This window comes from Pinus tabuliformis, chromosome Q, assembly GCF_031772625.1.
Source record: "Pinus tabuliformis cultivar Carrire ecotype Pingquan chromosome Q, CPIR1, whole genome shotgun sequence".
Lineage (NCBI taxonomy): Eukaryota > Viridiplantae > Streptophyta > Pinopsida > Pinales > Pinaceae > Pinus > Pinus tabuliformis.
This window is the reverse complement of record NC_142296.1, coordinates 1060432864-1060450279: the sequence shown is the minus strand read 5'-3', so window position 1 is coordinate 1060450279 and position 17416 is coordinate 1060432864.

The window sequence follows — 17416 nt, the reverse complement described above, 5'->3', positions numbered from 1 at the left end:
ACAAAGACTAGGTCTGTGCCATGACCTCCCTTGAATATTATCCAATGTTAAGATGTCATTTCACATGATAATCCATAAGAAAGATTATTATTTTTAGTGGAGCTTGAAGTTTCGACATTAAATTCCATTTCCACTACTCATCATCCACGGTTTCCACAGATTTTTAACATCGCTTTCTACTTTATATGTGCCTCCTCCTTAATTTGTAGCCTAAACTTCCTATAAAGATGATATTATGGTATTATAAAGGCATTATTTATTGCATCTATATATTGATTTCATTCCATTTCCAACTATTTAGGGATACCTAAATCATTTTCCATCTTGCCTTCCATCAAGGTTATAATAGACTAGCATACACCTCTACTAGTGTCTAAATTTTTCTCATCAAGGAATTTTACGAATCGATTAGATGATATATTCATTCCCAATCCTCCAAACCATGGGTCTCTTCCTAACTAGACCTTCTCTCCATTTCCTATTATCGATGCCAAGTTTACCCTTATGAGTGGATAAGCTATTATGAGATATTTTTGACTCACTAAACCTCTTCCTCTTGATTTTATAGGGTTAAAAATCCACTCCTTAATGCTTAGAGGTCCAATGTAATTTTTGATTATCATCAATTGACAAAGTCCATTAGTGAATAGAAATATCCACTACCCCCTTGTACCTATAGCCTTCAGAAACTTCATAGGAATTTTAAACCTCATACACCTAATTTTTTTACCTTGCAAGCTTTTCCCAACTCACCAAGGGTATATCTTTTTTTTATCTTTCTTGCTTTTCCTAAAGATATATAAAACAAACTTCCCTAATTTTATCAAGGATCTCTTTTGGAATGCAGGACATTAATGTCCAATACAATGGTGTCGTTTCAATAATAGTCTTGAGTATAGTTAGTCTTCCTCATATTGAAATCCATCTATAGCATCACTAATTGATCTTCCTTTTAATATTTTGATACAACCTAAACTAGCCCTTGGATAAATAACAATTGACTTTAGGGTAGAATATTAGATACTTCAAGGGATCATATTTTACTTGAAATAGAAGTAGAGCTCTAGCTATATCCATTCTATCTTCTTCCACTTTTGTCTCTGGCTTCCCATATAGTATTATGTGGTTTTATAGCTTCAATAAATTTATGGAAAAACAATATTTTCACGCCCCACCACCCCCCCCCCCCCATTCAAGCATGTTGTTCTTATTTTTCTCCAATAATCCTCTTACTATGTCATTGATTTACTCTTATTTTCCATCTTTTCCATTTCCCTTTCACTCTGTCTAGATATGGGTCCCTTTTTAAGCTCTCCATATAATTTCCTCCATTCTTCCTTCAATATTGTTTACTTCAATCTAATTGGCACTAGTTTGAATAATGACCAATTCCTTGGTTTTTATATTAATTATTGTCATATTCTCATGCATGGATTACCAGACACTCCCCCCATATGAAGGATCATAATGAATCCATTATTTCTTTATTAATTGCTATTTTTTCATTTTTTAGTTTATAATAATTGAACTTGTATTGGGAACAAGGTTTTTTGCATTATTTTTCCAAATGTAGGATAATATGACGATGATTTGATGTTCCTTCTAGTCTCACCCATGATACACACCTTTCAACTTCTACAAATATTCTATTAGAGACCAAAACTTAACCCCAATTATTTTGTCATTGTAGATCTACCTATTCTTTTATTTCTATAAATTGGAATCAACTCTTTAACTTCAACATCTACTAGATTTTTTTACCTCAAAGAACATTTGCAAGTATTCTTCCACGATCTTTGCGTCTTCTCCCCATACCTTTTCTCTTTTAGGTGTGAGGCTTAAGTATTATCTTCCAATAATATCTTCACATAAACATGCATCATTCATGATTGTTATACATGATTTACAATTTCAGACAAAAGTGTCTCCCCTAGACCTATTAGGTTGGTCTAGAACAACAAAAAGCAAAGAACATAAAGTTTTCCTTAGAGAAATTAAAAGATGGAAAGAAGCCTACTTGGAATTTGAGCCAGCTTTACTTTCCTCTCGGCTTGTAATCTCCAAACATAGCTCTGATTGCTATAATTAGAACCTGCACATTCAACCAAAACAATCCAAGGATCTACAACATCTACGTAGCATAATTCAATTACTCTATTCAACGAATCAGCGAGGCATTGAAATATAAGAATATAAACATAACATAATGCATATAGAAAAATAATATACTCTTTGTATTAATAGAAATTGGAGAGATTTTACAACCAAATGTAGCGATGATATTATAGAGATCTCCCCAGGTTGACTTGTCCTTCCTTGTCACAAAGCACACCTCAATGTCACCATAATGCATGAAGATGATAACTCATTTAGGTTCAAGGAAACAAAATGACGGCATGATCAATCTCCAAAAGATAACCCTGATGTTTTGGATGGTAGTAAATATATAAGAGATTGTGGTAGTTTAGGAATTATTATCCATTTACTAATATAGGCTTGAGATCCACTTGAGATGGGAGGATGAGATCAAGGGATAAGAGGTGAAATATCCAAGGTAGGATCAGATAGGATTCTAGCTTCTTATCCAAGGCACATGGTTAAAACAACTCCCAGAAGCTTCGGGATTCTTTTTAATTTTCCTGAATTTCTAGAATCAGCGCGCCCCCATCAAGGGACAAGCTGTTGTTGATCAATGCTGGTACATAATGGAGCAACCTGTTGTTGAACACAGGTCTTTAAAAGGGTAAGGTGCGATCGGCCTTAAAAGCATTGTTCTAAAGTAGTTAGACCTAGAAACTCAGGCACTTGGAAGGTCATTCTTAGGGCTTTGTGTATGGATGATGACAACATGTTCACAAATGATGATCAATCCAGTTTGTAGGGCTATTGACCAAATGTGACAAAACTCCCTATAACAATTATCTAACCCTATTTCTCTTATTTGTTTTGATATGAACCATAGAATTTGAAAAAATGAAATTCCTTAACCAACTATCACACATATAGAGTACAAATTATAGTTGATTCCAAAACAGTATGGTTTTTGTACTTACAAGTATTATTACATCCCATCTATAGTCCTCCAAATCTTCCATAAGCATTACATGCCATAAAAATACCAATCCCTAAGTATATTTTTAAGATAATTTATAGTATACTTGCTACTTACCATAGTTTTTCGCACAAAGCGGACCTATGATTTATATTTATTAATAGTCCTCTTTATGGATTTATGTTTCAAGGGATACCTAATCCCCTTATGTTCGAAGAATGACAAATCATCTCCTACTCCCATTAGGGGATTTCATTGCTATGAGTGCCTCTTCAATGGACATTTGTTTCCCTCTACTTATCTCTTATTGTGTTTTATTCTGTAGTGAATATGTGACTTCCTTAACTCTTCTTTAACTTTTACCTATTACCCATTTCCATCCCTCCATTATTCACATCCCTAAAATCCTCCTTTCTAGATTATCTGAGCCGGTTCTTTTTTGTAGTGAATGGAGATCCATTTTTTTCAAATGAGGATGATGGGCTTGATACTTCTATTGTTGGTTTTTATTCTACACATCCACATTCATTTGATCATTCCTATCCTCATTGAGGCTTGGTGTGATACTCTCCTTTTGTTCATCCATTTTTTCTATCATTCCCATCCTCAATGAGCACTAGTGATATCTTCTACTCAAATACTTAAGATAACTTTTCTATGGTTTTCAAACTCTTTTATCCAATCTTTGATTGGGTATTTAATTTCCAATGCATGGAGATTTTGCATTGAACATGTCTCCCGTGATTCTATTATTTTTTTCTTTATGCTTTGGGGCCATATACAATTTATAATACATAGTTTGGAAGGATTCACACATGTATATTTGAGATTGATGTTCAACCTTCAACAATGGAGGATTTTTGCTTGTGGCCTCCACATTATCCAATTCCTCTTTAGTTATAATTTCTCTACCCATGCTTTTAGGCCTTTTGAAGGAGTTCATACATAGTCAAAGATTGTCCTTGTAGATTGAATTGCTATTAAACATCATAGCTTCATCTAGAATATTGTCTTCTTCCCTCTCTAGGCAAGTTATTGTTCTTGAGATGGAAATAATGCATACATTTGGCATATTTAAAAGGTGCCTTATCATAATCTAATACTTCTATATATTCCTTATTATCTATATTTATATTAATTACATTTGGAAGGCCATTCTCGAAGTTTAGTTCCACACAAATCCTTCCCATTCCAACATTGTACTATATTGATTTTGTTTTGTCATCCATAGTTATCAATGTTCCTAGGGTATCTCCTACTACTTTAAAGACGTCCTTTGTGCAAAACTCTAGAAGAAAGTATGGCCTTTTAACCCAAACAAATGGTTTTGTTCCCCATATTTGAAGGGATAAAACCTCGATTCCTAGTAATGCAAATTTAAGTGCTTATCATCCAAAAATCACATCCTTATATCCTCCTTATCTTTGTTTTCCTTGGTGTTGAAGACAATGGTGATGAAACATCTAGCCACAAGAAGTAATTGTGGGAGATGACCTATCAAAGGCTCCTACCATTTCTTCATCCAACTTCTTTGCCTACTTTGGACCCTAAGAAGTGCCCTATCAATGTTGTATTTTTCTTCTTTTTTTTTCAGAAATATAATTTTATATATTCCATATGAGGAATATACATATTTTTTCTATTAAAAAAAAAATTGTCATGTCACTTGTGGGAATTGAACCTCGGTGGGGAGGATCCCATTCCTTCCTCCCAAACATCTAGGATAACCCCAATTAGGTACCCTATCAACATTGTTTATTCATATAGCCCACGGGGCTTTGGATTGACGGTGAATGGGTGCGCTGTTAAGGCACTCCTTGCGCTAGGTCACCGGTTCAATTCCCCGTGGGTACTTAGTTTAGTCTTAACATAGAAAAAAAAACATTGTTTATTCATATATCTTTTATCTTTTAAAACAATTAGAGATTCTACTTCAATCCTCATCTTAACTATATTATGCTCATCTACTTTTCCTCTTTGAAATGTATCTTTAGTTGAGACATGGCAAAGATATTTCCTACTTTATCACTACTCAAATGATTTGTTCTACCTTAAGCCTTTTGAGGTCCATAATGAAAGGGGAACTCCAACAATTTTCCGATGAATTTTTTTTCTTTTCTCAAAGGGCCGATTAGAATATTTCTATTAAAAATAAAATGTATATGTTCTGGTTTTCGGGCTAGAACCCTTACATAGTTCATCCATTTCAACCATAATTGTACTTTCAGATGTCCATTACATATGCAGTCTATGCTTGTGGCATTTTTTGCCTATAATTCTAAATAGATTCCTATTGTATACTTTGTGAAAGGTGCCTAGATACAAACATTATTTCCATAACATCATAAATTAAAACTAAGAAAAAAACTATCCACGAACCAACCTCCAAAAATCTTCAGAAATAGAGCTCGAAAATTACCTTTGTTGCTCTGGAACTTCAACCCTCTTTCCTCTTTTCTATGTTACACCTTCACCAAATTTAGCCTTTTTTGTATCTAGTTGCATTCCTATGGCAAATAGGTCCTCCATGTCCACCATTTTGTAGTGAATGGATGCCATCTCAGTCCTAAGTTCACACTACAGACAATCGACTTTAATCTGCATAAATTCTAACCTAGATTTGGTTAACAACTGGAGGAATTTGTGAGCTTTTTCTTCAGCCTCGTGTCGTTGCTTGAAGGCAAGTTGCATGCCTTCCATATCCTTAAGAACCTTTTCCATAATTTCATTAAAGGCGATGGATGTGATGCCACGGGAAGAGGAGCCCACATTCTCCATGGAAAACTTGCTCAATGTCAACACTCGCTTGCAGATGTTGGCTTTGTTAACCACCATGTAGCTATCACTGATCCAAATTGGATCCTAGAACACTCTCTAAGTTTTCATGAACTCTTTTTTAAAATCATGCCAAGGTTACAAGTCTTATAAAGATCAAGCTTATCGGAGATATCCTCGTAACAGTTGCAATTTTTTATCAGCGCGGAGCAACAAGGACCCTCGGTCAAGCGCGCAGATCGTCGGCCCATGGTAAGGCGTGCTACCACAAATTAGCAAAACCAGAGGTAAATTCAAGAAACGGGGCTGGTTTCTGTTGCAGGGCAAACCCCTCAAAGAAGGAAAAGCCCCGAGCGCCTAGACCCGGAATAACTATAAAATGTGGAAAATTATCATTCTGATTCTGTCTGAGCCGGGATCCCACAAAACCGGCAGAATATCAGAAGGGCTTCGAGCGGTAAGCGGTTTCAACCGAGTCCTGCCCGATGCCACATAATGGGTGACATGTCTCCGGTGGAAGAGAGAGAAAATCGCTCACATCGGACGGGTAAACATCATGTTACTTACCCACCCGATATGGATGATGACCGTAGGATTTGGAGGCTCCAGATCAACGGCGGAGACACATTCCGATGGATGACCGAATTTGATGGGGTCAACAGGTAGAGTTGTATAGGATTTGAAGTCTGACGTGGAGGTAGAGTTGTATAGGATTTGAAGTCTGACGTGGATGATGCATTGGCAAAAGATTCATGTTTCGCGGGCATTCTTGGAGTTAACGGATTAAACGGTCATTTCGAAAACATCCAAGAGAACTGACACTCAGTTCGTTATGAAACAGGTGGCCACCTCCCTGTGAGGCGTTATACAGTGATGATTATACAGAACAAAGGGATTCAGACAGACGGAGGCAGGGGAACTGGAAAGCCGGGAAGCGGAAATGAACAGTCAGAAAGCAGATTGGCTTTAAAGCCACGAACTAACAGAGAAAGAAAAAAGAAGTAAAGCAGTGGGGAAGCAAGTTAGTAAGCTCATTGCAGAGAGAAGAAGTCGAGCTGACCTGCAGAAGCAGAGGCAGCATCGAGCCAGAGTTAAGACAAATCCAGAGAGAGTCGGAGAGTCTGTGTACTCCAAAGAAGGCTTGAGAGGTTCAATTGAACTACTCTGTATATGCCTGTCATGTATGAGTCTCAGTTTGGGCTCATACCACTGTGACCAATAGAGGTCAAGTTTCAGTAAGGAGAGTCTGTGTACTCTAGAGACTTGGGGGATCCAAGTACAGTATTATTGATTTATATCTGTTGTGTGAGACTCAAATTAAGCTCACTGTTGTAAAAACTCTGCTTTGAAAACATAATAGAGAGGCCACCACTGAAGGTTGGACGGGGAGACGTATCCCAGGAGTATTGGGTGAACTCCTTATTGAACTTGTTGTGTTTATATGTTTTCCTGTTATGTTTTCTTTAACTGCTTCATTGTCTGTGTACTTCGCAATCTTATTGATTCGTTGCACAAAGTAACATAGGCACATCCATGCACATGACTCTGTAATACCTTATTGTTTGTCTTAGATCAATTACAGATCAAGTGGTATCAGAGCTCTAGGTTACTAAGGTTAGATAAGATTGTGCTAGATTTTGTTGTTGAATGCTAACTAGGACAAAGCTCAAATTAGGAGAAGGAGAATTGGTTGAAGCTAACCCAAAAATTGGAAGAGTCTATCCTAAGAGGAAAAAGGCAGAAGAAAGTCCCTTGGAATCAGACTCCCAATTCATGAATAGTTTCATGACCATCAGGGCCATGGTAGAAGAAATGTATAGAGAATTTAAGAAAGGTAGAGATGAAGATTCATTAAACTCCAAGCAAGATAAAGGAGCAGAAGAATCTCTCCTCCATGGTCATTCTAAAGACAAAGGGAAAGAAGAAAAACTTCCCACACCTCCTAATAGCCCTGAAAATAAAAAGAAAACATCTTTGATTAAATTAGATGTTAAATTTGATTTGCTGATATATGATGGAGAGTTGAATGCAAAGAAGCTAGATAATTGGATTAGACAAATTGATGTATATTGCAGGGTGCAGAGCATTGACTCAGAAAAAAGTAAGATTCAGTTGGCCAGCCTACGCCTTGGAGGAACTACCTTGGTATGGTGGGAAGGCAGAACACAAGCTGACATGAAGAAACATGGTAAAATTATTTCTGTCTAGAGTGAATTTGTTTCTGCAATTAAAAAGCAATTCTATCCACTAGCTTATATGCAGCAAGCTATGATGAGTTGGCAAACTCTTCGCCAATTGAAAGGGCAAAGTGTACAAAGTTACACCCAAGAATTTAGAAAAAGAGCTTTGATTCTAGGAATTTCTTTAGACTCACCTGAAACTCTGCTGAAGTATATAGGTGGTCTACACAGCTATTTAAAGCACACCATTCTCATGTTTAATCCCACTAGCATAGATGAGGTATCTGTTTAGGCTACTCATCTAGAGGCTAGAGGTAAGAATGTGAACCCAGAAGTTAGGGGATCATCAAAACCCACTACAAGCAAAAGCAAGGAAAAGAGAAAACAAAAATGGAAAGAGAGGAAGACAAATATTGTACAAAAGGCCAAATCTTCATGCACTCACTGCAAGAAGGATGGGCATGATGATGAACATTGTTGGATTCTGCATCCAGAACTGAGGCCCAAGAAGTACGATGGCAAAAAAGAAGAAGAATGTTGCAACTATTCAGAAGGATTTGGGGTCAGACTCAGGGGATGAAACAAAAATCGCAGCCACAGGTATAAAAGGTAAAAATTCCGAAGCATCTACTAGTCATTATGCACAATCTACTGATAATGAAGAAAATGAGAGGAAAAGACATGAGATTTTTCATATTAGAGTTATTTCCAAGCATCAAAAGATGGATACTTTGTTTGATAGTGGCTCACAAGTAAACTTAATTTCTGAAGCAATTGTAAAGAAGTTGGGATTGCTAACCACGCCTCACAAGAAGCCATATCCATTGGGTTAGGTATGTGATAAAGCAAAGCTACAAGTGACTAGACAATGTAAACTTAGGTTTTCTTCTGGGTCAGCATTTGTAGATGAGGTTGAGTTAGATATAGTTCCCTTGGATATATGTTGAATTGTTTTAGGAAGTCCTTACTTGTACGATAGAAAAGCCATTTTCTATAGAGCAGAAAACAAGTATCAACTCGTTAAAGATGGAATTGAATATATTGTAAGAGCTCATAAACTCAAGAATAATTATACACTCATAAACTCAAGACAGATGAAAATAATTGTAAATTCATGCAAACAATTTTTACTGATGGTTGTAAATGAAAAGAAACCTGATAAAACCAATGTATTTGAGGGCTGTAATGCTAAACAGCAAGCTAATTTAGAAAAAGTTGTTTCGAATATGATATACTATTTCAAGAACCTAAAGGTCTGCCACCCAAAAAGGAAATAGTACATGATATTAATTTGCGGCAAGATGCTCCATTGCCAAACATCGGAATGCACAGGTTGTCCGCTTTAGAGAATGCAGAAATCAAGAAGCAGGTACAAGATCTGCTCGAGAAAGGGTTCATAAGACCTAGCACATCACCATGTGGGTCTCCAATTGTCTTGGTGAGAAAGAAAGATGGCTCATGGAGAATGTGCATTGATTACCGAGCACTGAATAAGATAACGATCAAAAATCGTTATCCCCTTCCTCGCATAGATGATCTGTTAGATCAGTTGAAAGAATTTGTTTACTTTTCCAAGTTGGACTTGCATAGTGGCTACCATCAGGTCAGAATTGCAGAGCAAGATGCATGGAAGACTGCTTTCAAAACAAAGCAGGGATTGTATGAGTGGTTAGTTATGCCTTTTGGCTTGACTAATGCTCCTGCTACTTTCATGAGAGTAATGAATGATGTACTCAGGCCTTTTATTGATGATTTTGTCATTGTATATTTAGATGACATTCTTATATTTAGTAAAACATGGGAAGAACATTTGAAGCATGTAAAGCAGACTCTAGATGTTTTGAAAAGAGAAAATCTTTCTGTTAAGTTATCAAAATGTGAATTTGGCAAAACATCTTTGAATTTTTTAGGTCATATTGTAGGGGGTGGTGAATTGAAGATAGATCCCTCTAAGGTTGCAGTCATTGTAAACTAGCCTAAACCCAAATCTGCTACAAAAGTTAGAAGCTTCCTAGGAGCAGCACAGTATTGGAGAAAGTTTATTGCTAACTTTTCCTTGATTGCAGCTCCCTTACATGCTTTAACAGGATTGAACAAGGTATTTTAGTGGGGAGGCGCTTCGACACCTTAAAAGAAAAGATTAGTACAGCACCAGTACTAGCACTGCCCAATCTTCAAAGACACTTTGAGATTGAAACGGATGCCAGTGACTATGCCATGGAAGCAGTGTTGATGCAGCACGGTAAACCCATATGTTTTCATTCTGAGACATTTAATTATGTAGTAGTTAATTATCCCACATATGACAAAGAATTGTATGCATTAGTACAGAGTGTGAAAAAGTGGAAACATTACCTAATGGGCAAAGAGACAGTTATACATACTGATCATCAACCACTTCAACATTTACACTCACAAACTAAGTTGCAGCAATCAAGACACTATAGGTGGATGGGTTTTCTACAACAGTTTCATCTTGTCATCAGATATAAAAAAGGCATACACAATAAAGTTGCAGAATGTTGTCTAGACCAATCATAAATGCATCTACTATACTTAAGCATAACTCAGTATTGCATGAAAGCTACATTCAATAGTATGCTCAAGATATAGATTTTAAAGATGTATATGCAACTTTAAGTCGTGGAAAACAAGTAGAAGAATTGGATTATCATGTTAAGGACCAAATCTTGTATCATTTTGGAAAGTTATGCATTCCTCAAACTGAAAGAGTAAAGATAATTAGGGAGGCACATACTTCCCTAATATCAGGTCATTTTGGTGTAAGTAAAACAGTTGCACAACTGCAAAGATTTTGTTATTGGCCAAAAATGAATGAAATAGTTTCTAGATATGTAAGAGGGTGTACCATGTGTGCTAGAAGCAAGCCCAGCAACAGAAAACTAGGCTTGTACACTCCACTACTAGTTCCTTCTCACCCTTGGGAAAGTGTTTCCATGGACTTTGTTGGGGGACTGCCTAAATCTAGGAAAGGTCATGACTATTTGTATGTTATTGTGGATAGGTTCAGTAAAATGTGTATTTTAATACCTTGTAACAAATAGGTTACAGCTGAAAAAACAGAAAAGTTGTTCTTTCTGCATGTATGGGTTCATTTTGGATTACCCACTTTCATTGTATCTGATCGAGATTCTCGATTTGCTGGGAAATTTTGGTTGAGTCTATGGGAATTGATGGACACCAAACTGAAGAAGAGCACAATTTTTTATCCGCAAACAGATGGCCAAACAGAAGTGGTCAACAGGACAGTGATCCAGTTGCTTAGAGGTTATTGCAGCAAGCCTCCCAAACTTTGGGATGAACATTTATGTTATGTGCAACATGCTTACAACCGAGCTAAACATTCTTCTACACAGAGATCTCCTTTTGAGACCTATTTTGGTTTCACACCAAGGTCTCCCTTGGATTTTGTCTTTGGTAAAGACATAGCAGTTGATGGACACAGTGATGTGGACAAGGCAACCAAGTTCATTGAATAAATCCAAGAGATTCACCAGGCAGTACAGGAAAAGCTGGAAAAGAACCAAACCAAGTACAAGGCAAGGCATGATAAGCATCGGATTGAGCATAGTTTCCAAGTTGGTGATCAAGTCTAGATGTACATCAGCAAAGACAAAATGCAAGGTGAAGGTAAGAAGCTAAAGCCAATAAGGTATGGACCTTTCAAGATACTTGAGAAAATTGGTGAGAATTCTTTTTGCCTTGATTTTCCAGCTTGCATGCACATCTATTTAGTAGTTAATGCAGAAAGCTTGAGACTATTTGAACCTTCATTAATTCAAGATCCCGAAGAGCAGAGTCAATTGCCTTCTATTGATGATCTTTTGCCTGAATATCTCAATGAATTGCAAGAAGATACAATTCTAGATAGAAAGGTGAGGACTACGCGCAGAGGGAATGTTGAGTACCTCAGGATTGGACTCAAAGGTTCAAAACCAAGCAGTGCAAGATGGATAGAAATTGGGCAAGTTCTACGAAAGTATATTTTCAATAAGGCTTGCTTCCACCAATCCTTGGAATTTAATAGTATCCTGCACACTATTTTAGATCAGAGAGTCAAGTTCATAAGATGTGGGTCTTTAATTTCCAACCCCCCACAAGATTTAGGAAGCGAAACAATTTTCCAATGCACTAAATGAAATCTATTTTTGTTATGTTTGCCTCATTGCCATAAAAACTTGGGAATGAGGGTGCTAACCTACTTGAAAATTCATTTTGGCACTAAGATATTGGAACATGGATAAATTGGACATGGCAAAAGAACAACCTTAATCATTACTTTTCTTCCAATTGTGTTTAGCCACTGAGCTCCTCAAGCCTACATTTTATTTTTTGTTTTTTGGAGAACTTCACTCCATTCCTTTGATTTTGACATCCCTATAAATGTTGAAGAAAGTGTAACTAGGTTCAGTCTTCATAAATGTAATTTTGATCTTTGTATTTATAAAAGAAAAGAAATATTATTTGTGTTATTTACATCAATGAGTTTATTGCTCATTGCATAGGTCTAGCACATGTCAAAGTGTTATAGCGAAGTCAAAGAGTCAAAAGAAATGTTGAAGACCCTTAAGGGCACATTACACCATGTACACTTATATATTAGAGTCTAAAGAATACCTCCAAGCAACGTCACAATTCTCCTCCATGCAACGACATCACTAAAAGAAGCAATCCGAAGTTTAAATGACAAGTTAGCCTAAAGAAGGGACAGACCTCTATATATAAGAGGTTGTCCACTCCTCCAATGATAACGCAATCTACCTCTAAAATAAGTGACAAGAAGGCACAAGTTAAGGGTGAGAAAGGGACGAAGAAAGGAGCATTTAGTGCACCTAAGAACGAAGGAAGAACATCGAGCCTCAGAGGACTATTCTAAGGTCAATTACAGTCACACGTGCAAAGAAAGGGAGGGTCTCTCTGTTGTCATAACAGAACTCCACCACAGTCATACATATCTCATTGTTTGAGCTAGAAAAATAGGCCTATAAGGCCTCTCACTCAAGCGAAGAAAGAAAGAGGACTTTCACATAAGGTTATATGTTATGAAACCAGCTCACAAAAAGATAGAAAGATAGATCAACGACTTAGAAATCAGCCTCTTCGAGGGGGAAACCTCCTTTACATTACACAAATGAAAACTTCTTGGATGATACAAATGACAAGACCTCCTTTCTATATATAGGAGTCTAAGGGGTCATAATATAATCAAAGCCGACATAACAATAACAATGTAAGGGCACAACAATAAAAATAGTGGGCTTCTATGCGGCACAATAATAAAAATATGGGTACTACATGGGCACAAAAATATAATAAGGGGTTGCACTAATAACAATAAGGGGTTACACTAGTAGTATAGGGACCTAACATATCCCTCTCCTTCAAAAAATGTTGTCCTCAACGCTTGAGTAGTTCTAGATGCTTCTGTATAAAATTATCATCCTTCCATGTGGAATCTTCAGCAAGTAAGTTCTTCCACTTGATGAGATACTATGAAATTGATCGATTTCGTATCTGTCGATTTCTCGATTCTGTGACTGCTTCAGGTTCCAATATGATTTTTCCTTCCTTGTCAAGTTTTGGAAATATTGTTTGAACTGGGATCTTCTGCAAATTTTGAATGAGTTCCCACCCTGCTTCATCATTCTTCCATTCATCCCTTGCTTCATTTATTGAATTTGGTTGGATAATTATACCAACCTCTAGCATTTTTTTAACCATACGTTCACTTTCACTTATTTGGGCATATGGATATCTGTAAGGCCTGATGTTTGGAGGAACACTTCCTGGAATCAAATGAATAGCATGATCAAGATCACGAATAGGTGGGAGGCCTTTGGGAGTCTCAAATACCTTGGAATGATTGTCCAAGAATTTTTGGAGATCTAAAGAAATAGATGATTTCGATGTGGGAACCTCTAGCGAACATAATTGTGCAATTACGCCTCATTGTTCTTTCTTTAGAAGCTTTGTCATTCCGTTAGAGCTTATTATCTTTCCCAGTTTCCCTGTGATACCCCTTAATTCAACTTCCTTTCCTTCCGAAGAAAATTTCATGAAAAGTTCTTGAAAATTAAAAGATATTATACCCAAGGATTGTAGCCATTGGACTCCTAGTACAACATCAGTACCACCCATTCGAATTGAAAGCATTGGGCTATTCAATACATATTCTCCCATGGATAGCTTGATATTATTGCACTTTCTAGAGCAATTTATGGTTCCTCCACTTGCAACCATCACTTGACACTCCGGTGCCGGATATAGGAAGCAATTCAATTCCTTGGCTATCTTACAATGAATAAAATTATGGGTACTGCCCGAATCAATCAACATTATTACCTTTTTTCTTCTTGATATGTCCTTCTATCTTGATAGTTTGAGGAGTGGTAATTCCGGCCAATGCATTACAAGATATGGTTGGATTCATTTCTTCTTTATCTAGGGTTTGTTCCTGGTGTATGTCCTCATTTTTTTGACGTTTCTTGTTCCTTTTCTTCCTCCTCTTCACAATCTATGTAAATTAATTTCTTCTCAACACACTTATGACCTTTAGTGTATTTGCTATCACAACTGTAACAAAGCCCTTTTGCTATTTTTTCTTCCAATTGTTGTGGTTTCAACCTTGTAGGTTATGGAAGGCTAGGGGAAACAACATTTCCATCTTTATAGTTGTGAGTGGTAGGCTTCCTTGTTGCCATAATTTTTCTTTCCATTTTTCTTAACAACCTGAATGCCTTCTCCAATGAATTAGGTTCCCAAAGGCAAACCTCATGTTCGATGTTATCTTTTAAAGTCCCTATGAACACATCAATCCTATGTTCCTCGAGAATATATTTTACCCTTATATTCAATTTTTGGAAGTCCTCAATGTGCTCCATCATTGAACCCTTTTGTTTGAGATTTATCAATTGGCTAAAAAAAATGTTTCTTTTTGTATCCTCATAATGTGCTATCATTTCTTCCATAAAAATTGCCCAAGTGACAATTTGTTTACGAGAGAAAAGCCATCGATACCATACAAGCTGATTTGGTTCCAAATATAAAGTTGCAATGTGTACCTTTTGTGTGTTTTGCACATTATGGAAATCGAAATATTGCTCCATCTGTAGTATCCATGTTACGGTATCCTTGCCATCAAACTTCCTCATATCGATCTTTGCAACGTGGTGGGTCTTCAATCCATCGTTAGAGTCTATGAAATCATGATTAACATTTATTTTGTTCTCATCATGAGTTTTCTCTACTACCTTTTCATCGTTAGGAAGCCTTTCTTGTAGCAACTTTGTCAAACCTTCCACGTGTTTCCTCAAATCTTCAATGTTGTCATTCTTCGAATCATGATTAACATTTATTTTTTTCTCATTCTGAGTTTTCCCTACTACCTTTTCGTCGTTAGGAGGCCTTTCTTGTAGCAACTTTGTCAAACCTTCCTTCCAACCTTCCATGTCCTTCTTCCAATCTTCAATTTTGTCTTTCATACCATCCATATTAGCTTCGAAACCATCCATCTTATCTTCCACATCTTTCTTTAAACCATCCATCTTAGCTTCTGTTACTTTTTGTAAGACTGAAATTTGTTGCACTTGGTCTCGTAATTTTGATATATCATGTTGCATTTCTTCCTCTTCTTCATGAGCCATGCTAGAGATCTCAGGTTGCTTACTAGGTGTTACCCTTTTCTTTCTTCAAGGCATCAATTAATGATAATTATTATTCACTATGCCCTTTGAATTCCTTCAAACTAATTTTTCAAACCAAACTTATGCAAAATTTAAAAACTACACACCTTTTTTCACTTTGTAGGAGCTTGATATTGAATCTAAGTTGTCTCTGAAATTTGGGATCTCCAAGGTCTAAAATTGCAAATTGTGGTATCCATTTGAGTCCTCTTTCCAATGCCACCAGTCTAATCGAAATTGGATTCTCCAAGAAAGTGTTATGCCCAATCTCCCAACATGACCTGATTATACACTTTTTCAGTAGAGAGAACTTGTACAAAGTGCCACGTGTCACTGTTTCAACCTATAGACCCAAAAATGCTGCACAGAAAACTACAATTCGTCCTCCTTTTGTAACTTCTTATGAAATTTCAATCTGATACTCAGAGAGAAAGTTATGACAATTTTCCCAAGGTCACTTGTTTGGGATGTAATTCGGGAGCCTATAAAAACCCTAAATTCCTTGGATCATATCTCCAAAAATATAGCGATACAAGATCTGAAACTCAGAACCGAGCTTCAGCAAGATTTCGGCACAAATGGGTTTTAATTTTAGGGTCTGAACCTTCATATAAAAAAATTTATAACGAAAATTCAATGATGACCTATTTGAGATGGAATTATGGAGCTTGCAAAAACCCTAACTTCCTCAGATCATATCTACGAAAAGATAGCGAGACAAGATCTGAAATTTAGACCCAAGGTTCAAAACGATTTTGTCTCAAGTGGGTTTTTTTGTAGCTTTTGAAATGTCACAGAAAAACAGTTATAGCAAAAATTCCATGATGACCTATTTTGGAGCAACGAAACCTAGCATCCAAAGCTTTGATACCAAATGTTATGAAACCATCTCACGAAAAGATAGATCAGCAACATATAAAACAACCTCTTCGAGGGGGAAACCTCCTTTACATTACACAAATGAACACTTATTGGATGATACAAACAACAATGCCTCCTTTCTATATATAGGAGTCTAAGGGGTCATAATATAATCAAAGCTGACATAACAATAATAATGTAAGGGCACAAAAATAACAATAGTGGGCTTCTGTGGGGCACAATAATAAGAATATGGTTATTACATGGGCACAACAATATAATAAGGGGGTTCTACTAATAACAATAAGGGGTTACACTAGTAGTATAGGGACCTAACATTATAGAAGGAATCTCGTCACACGTGCGAAGAAATAGAGCCACATTCCTGTCATATCAGACTTGCAACTATATCTCAAAGAGCTTTGTTGGAGGAGGGATAAAGTATCCTTCATATGTGAAGGAATCTGCCAAGGATCAAACAGGAATATCTCTTATAGAAGAACCATAACAAGGAATTCTATCAGTTGTTGGAAGAAGGACGAAGTGCTGAAGGAAGAAGGACGAAGTGGTGGAGGAAGGTGTTGAAAATGGCAACAAGAAATGATAAAAATAGCATTCCAATATATACTCCAACTCTGTTGGAAATAACAAAAAATAGAAATGTTATAAATGGTAATGTTTAAATAGTGTTTCGGGATATATTCCAATTTTAATTAGTCCCTGAATTAAAATTGAGAATTAAAATTCGAATTTGGTCTCAGCAGTTGTTTGAAAAATAATTAATTAATTCATCTTAAGTTAATTAGTTGGAGAAAATCAAACATGAAGTCTATATGAAGACATGC